The 6,028-nt window shown below is 40.2% G+C and overlaps 1 protein-coding gene across 1 annotated transcript in view; it reads right to left on the reverse strand.

The window, feature by feature from the left end:
- Positions 1-6,028, reverse strand: part of LOC107613595 (naringenin 8-dimethylallyltransferase 2, chloroplastic-like) — a 45,024-nt gene that overhangs the window by 21,114 nt on the left and 17,882 nt on the right. The gene's annotated exons all lie outside the window — the stretch shown is intronic.

Raw genomic sequence — 6,028 nt, forward strand, 5'->3', positions numbered from 1 at the left:
GAGAGAGAATTTCAATACAGAGATACATAATCAAGCTCTAGACTCGACCTGCGAAGTAAAGGCCAGCTAGTATATATACATATATACAACCCAAAAACAAAACAAACGATAAAATACGAATCCTGATTTTTTGAGTCAATCTCTAGGAGGGATGATACAAATTTTAATACAATAGTGGAGAATATACATATATATAAAAGCTAAGTACATAATATAAAAACTGTAAAAGTAGATCTTTGCTTTTAAAAGAGTCTCAAGCACGTTCAGCGAGTTGCCTCACGTCCTGTATCTGAAAAACAAAAAAATACATATGGAATAAGAACCGGAGGTTCTCAGTATGGTAGCAGTATCCAAAAAATAAGATATAAAGCTCCATGAAGGCGAAGGCAATCCTAAACTTCTACAACCCAGATCAAAACCGAGAGTTTTCACTAATCAGAAATATGGTAATTCTACCTAAGGATTCTAATTTATCTCCTTAGTTTTAGCTCTCCACAAAACAACTCTCAACTCTCCTCTACCACCTAAGAGATCTCTCAAGGTCAACCACATACAAACATACAAGTAATACACAATTAAGAAAACAGATACAGTATTTAAGTCATGTAGCATATATACATAGATAAACAATTAGGCAAACAAAAAATGTGCATACTCAAACAAATCATACAAATGCACATGATGCATGTCTACTCTATGGCCGATGATATCATCTGTCGGTTAAATAGCCAAACCCGATATGTCCGATAGCAAACTCTAGATAGTCCCTACGGTGCGTATTCTCAAAAGCATATGCATATATGTAATTATTCAATCATTTATGACACAGACAGGGTCAAAGGAATCTCAATCTCAACCTGGAACAGTGGGGGCGAGTCAGTGCATTTACCCAGGGAGATGTAGATAAATTGAAATTTCCAACCTAGAGCAAGCGGGGTGAACCATACCCCTGCATCTACCCAAGAAGTTCAAAAGCACCTCAACCTGGAGCAAGTGGGGTGTACCACACCCTTGCATCTACCCAGAGAGCTCAAACCATCTCAACCCAGAGCAAGTAGGACAAACCACAATCCTTTCATCTACCCTAGGAGCCTCAACCAACTAACATGGAGCAAGTGAGATGAAACCACAATCCTTGCGTCTACCCAGGAGGTACGTTCCCATATGTCCTGGAGGAACAAAGGAGGGGATCCTAACCTCCCACCATCTCTCTGGAGGCAATTTTACAATACCAGAATGAACAAAGTAGGGGATCCTCACATTCCACCATCTCTCTATGGTCGCACTTTCGATAAAGAGTGCTCAAGATAAAATAGTCACGCTTATAATCAAATCACGCCCAATTTTTGTATACATAATTAACATATAGTTCTTCAAACTTATCTCCACTATACTCCGATATATTCTCTTTAATCCACTCAATACACTCCATGAAATGACTCTAGCTAGTTAATCTACCCATAGTGCCTTACAGTCCTAAGTCACTGGCTCTAAATTCATAACAGAAACTATCCCTTTTTCTTCACTCCATACCCTTTAGCTCGTCCCAAGGACTAAACACCAGTTATCTTACCTTAAATAGGTGTTACAGAGGTTTAGAAAGTTAGAGAAATTGTTAAAAACTCAAAAATACACTTTTGGCAAAATAGGGTGGTTGGTGCACGAAATTGTGATCATCAACAATGGCGCCAAAGGACTTGGAGCTCTTAAACGTGAATCACACTTTGTCACAATTCCGCACAACTAACCAGCGGATCCATTAATCCTTTTGCGTCTGTCACACGCCCAACAATTGCGAGTTTGAAGCTCGTCATAGTCATCCCTTCCCAGATCCTACTCAGAATACCATAGACAAGGTTTAGACTTTCCAGATCTCAAGAATGACCGTCAATAATTCTAGCCTATACCACGAAGGTTCCAATCTTAGATTAGAAACCCAAGAGATACACATTCAAGCTTGTTTGCATGTAGAACAGAAGTGGTTGTCAGTCACGCGTTCATAGGTGAGAATGGTGATGAGTGTCACATAATCATCATATTCATCATGTTCTTGAGTGTGAATGAATATCTTGGAGAAGAAATAGACTTGAGTTGAATAGAAAAACAATAGTACTTGTATTAATTCATGAAGAACAGCAGAGCTCCACACCTTAATCTATGGTGTGTAGAAACTCCACCGTTGAAAATACAAAAGTGATAATGGAGGTCATTGGCTTCGGCCCCAGAGAGGGAACCAGAAGAACCAAGATGAAAATACAATAGTAAAAGGTCCTATTTATAGAGAACTAGTAGCCTAGGGTTTACAGAAATAAGTAATTAATGCAGAAATCTTCTTCCGGGCCCACTTGGTGTGTGCTTGGGCTGAGCATTGAAGCTTTCATGTGTAGAGACTTTTCTAGGAGTTAAACGCCAGCTTTTGTGCCAGTTTGGGCGTTTAACTCCAGCTTTTGTGCCAGTTCTGGCGTTTTGACGTAAGAATTCTTGAGCTGATTTGGAACGCAGGTTTGGGCCATCAAATATCGGGCAAAGTATGGACTATTATATATTTATGGAAAGCCCAGGATGTCTACTTTCCAACGCAATTGAGAGCGCGCCAATTGGGTTTCTGTAGCTCCAGAAAATCCACTTTGAGTGCAGGGAGGTTAGGATCCAACAGCATCTGCAGTCCTTTTTCAGTCTCTGAATAAGATTTTTGCTCAGGTCCCTCAATTTCAGCCAGAAAATACCTGAAATCATAGAAAAATACACAAACTCATAGTAAAGTCCAGAAGAGTGATTTTTATTTAAAAACTAATAAAAACATAATAAAAACTAACTAAAATATACTAAAAACAATGCCAAAAAGTGTATAAATTATCCGCTCATCACAACACCAAACTTGAATTGTTGCTTGTCCCCAAGCAACTGAAAATCATATAAGATAAAAAGAATAGAATGTACAATGAATTCCAAAAACATCTATGAAGATCAGTATTAATTAGATGAGCGGGTCTTTTAGCTTTTTGCTTCTGAACAGTTTTGGCATCTCACTTTATCCCTTGAAGTTCAGAATGATTGGCATCTATAGGAACTCAGAATCCAGATAGTGTTATTGATTCTCCTAGTTAAGTATGTTGATTCTTGAACACAACTACTTTATGAGTCTTGGCCGTGACCCAAAGCATTTTGTCTTCCAATATTACCACCGGATACATAAATGCCACAGACACATAACTGGGTGAACCTTTTCAGATTGTGACTCAGCTTTGCTAGAGTCCCCAATTAGAGGTGTCCAGAGCTCTTAAGCACACTCTTTTTGCTTTTGGACCACGACTTTAACTGCTCAGTCTCAAGTTTTCACTTGACACCTTCACGCCACAAGCACATGTTAGGGACAGCTTGGTTTAGCCGCTTAGGCCAGGATTCTATTCCTGTGGGCCCTCCTATCCACTGATGCTCAAAACCTTGGATCCCTTTTTTATTTTACCCTTGCCTTTTAGTTTAAAGGGCTGTTGGCTTTTTCTGCTTGCTTTTTCTTTCTCTCTTTTTTTTCCGCATATATCCTTTTTTTCTGCAAGCTTTTCACTGCTTTTTCTTACTTCAAGAATCAATTTTATGATTTTTTAGATTATCAAATAACATTTCTCCTTTTCCATCATTCTTTCAAGAGCCAACAATTTTAACATTCATGAATCAACAGTATCAAAAATATGCACTGTTTAAGCATTCATTCAGAAAGACAAAAGTATTGCCGCCACATCAAAGTAACTAAACTGTTATAAAATTTGAAATTCATGCACTTCTTTTTCTTTTTCAATTAAAAGTATTTTTCATTTAAGAAAGGTGATGGATTTATTTTCATTGCTTTAAGGCATAGACACTTAGACACTAGTGATCATGTAATAAAGACACAAACATAAATAAACATAAAGCATAATTTTTGAAAAACAGAAAATAAAGAACAAGGAGATTAAAGAACGGGTCCACCTTAGTGATGGCGGCTTGTTCTTCCTCTTGAAGATCTTATGGAGTGCTTGAGCTCCTCAATGTCTCTTCCTTGCCTTTGTTGCTCATCTCTCATGGTTCTTTGGTCTTCTCTAATTTCATGGAGGAGGATGGAATGCTCTTGGTGCTCCACCCTTAGTTGTCCCATGTTGGAGCTTAATTCTCCTAGGGAGGTGTTGATTTGCTCCCAATAGTTTTGTGGAGGAAAATGCATCCCTTGAGGCATCTCAGGAATTTCATGGTGAGGAGTTTCCTCATGTCCATGAGTGGGATCTCTTGTTTGCTCCATCCTTTTCTTAGTGATGGGCTTATCCTCATCAATGAGGATGTCTTCCTCTATGTCAATTCCAACTGAATTGTAGAGGTGACAAATGAGATGAAGGAAGGCTAACCTTGCCAAAGTAGAAGACTTATCCGCCACCTTGTAGAGTTCTTGGGCTATAACCTCATGAACTTCTACTTCCTCTCCAATCATGATGCTATGGATCATGATGGCCCGGTCTATAGTAACTTCAGACCGGTTGCTAGTGGGAATGATTGAGCGTTGGATGAACTCCAACCATCCCCTAGCCACGGGCTTGAGGTCATGCCTTCTTAGTTGAACCGGCTTCCCTCTTGAATCTCTCTTCCATTGAGTGCCCTCTTCACAGATGTCTATGAGGACTTGGTCCAACCTTTGATCAAAGTTGACCCTTCTAGTGTAGGGGTGTACACCCTTGAGATGAATCTTTCCATCTCCCATGACTCGAAGGTGGAAGCTTTTGCCTTCCCTTTCCTCTTTCTAGAGGTTTCTCTGGCCTTAGGTGCCATAAATGGTTATGGAAAAACAAAAAGCAATGCTTTTACCACACCAAACTTAGAAGATTTGCTCGTCCTCGAGCAAAAGAAGAAAGAAGAGAGTAGAAGAAGAAGAAATAGAGGAGATGGAGGGGGCTTAGTGTTTCGGCCAAGGGGGAGAAGTAGTGTGTATGTTGTGTGAAAATGAAGGAGTGAAGATAGGTTTATATAGAAGTGGAGAGGGGGTATGGTTCGGCCATTATGGGTGGGTTTGGGTGGGAAAGTGGTTTGAATTTAAATGGTGAGGTAGGTGGGATTTTATGAAGGATGGATGTGAGTGGTGAAGAGAATGGTGGGATTTGATAGGTGGGAGATTTTTGGGGAAGAGGTATTGAGGTGATTGGTGAATGGTTGAAGAAGAGAGAGAGAGGTGGGGTAGGTGGGGATCCTGTGGAGTCCACAGATGCTGAGGTGTCAAGGATATCTCATCCCTGCACCAAGTGGCGTGCAAAAATGCCCCTTTCTGCCAATGCTGGCGTTAAACGCCAGGCTGCTGCCCATTTCTGGCGTTTAACGCCAGCTTCTTGCCCATTCCTGGCGTTAAACGCCAGTCTGGTGGCCATTTCTGGCATTAAACGCCCCGAATGGTGCCAGGCTGGGCGTTTAACGCCCATTCTGCTACCCTTATTGGCGTTTAAACGCCAGTAAGTTTCTCCTCCAGGGTGTTCTGTTTTTAATTCTATTTTTGCTTTTTCAATTGTTTTTGTGACTTTATATGATCATCAACCTATAGAAAACATAAAATAACAAAAAAAAAAATAGAAATTTAACATAGAACAGTAAAGATTGGGTTGCCTCCCAACAAGCGCTTCTTTAATGTCAATAGCTTGATAGTGGGCTCTCATGGAGCCTCACAGATACTCAGAGCAATGTTGGAACCTCCCAACACCAAACTTAGAGTTTAAATGTGAGGGTTCAACACCAAACTTAAAGTTTGGTTATGGCCTCCCAACACCAAACTTAGAGTTTGACTGTGGGGGCTCTATTTGACTCTGTATTGAGAGAAGCTCTTCATGCTTCCTCTCCATGGTTACAGAGGGATATCCTTGAGCTTTAAACACAAGGGAGTCTTCATTCACTTGAATGATCAATTCTCCTCTGTCAACATCAATCACAGCTTTTGCTGTGGCTAGGAAGGGTCTGCTAAGGATGATGTATTCATCCATACACTTCCAGTCTCTAGGATTATGAAATCAGCAGGGATGTA

Source organism: Arachis ipaensis, chromosome B08, assembly GCF_000816755.2.
Source record: "Arachis ipaensis cultivar K30076 chromosome B08, Araip1.1, whole genome shotgun sequence".
Classification (NCBI taxonomy): Eukaryota; Viridiplantae; Streptophyta; class Magnoliopsida; order Fabales; family Fabaceae; genus Arachis; species Arachis ipaensis.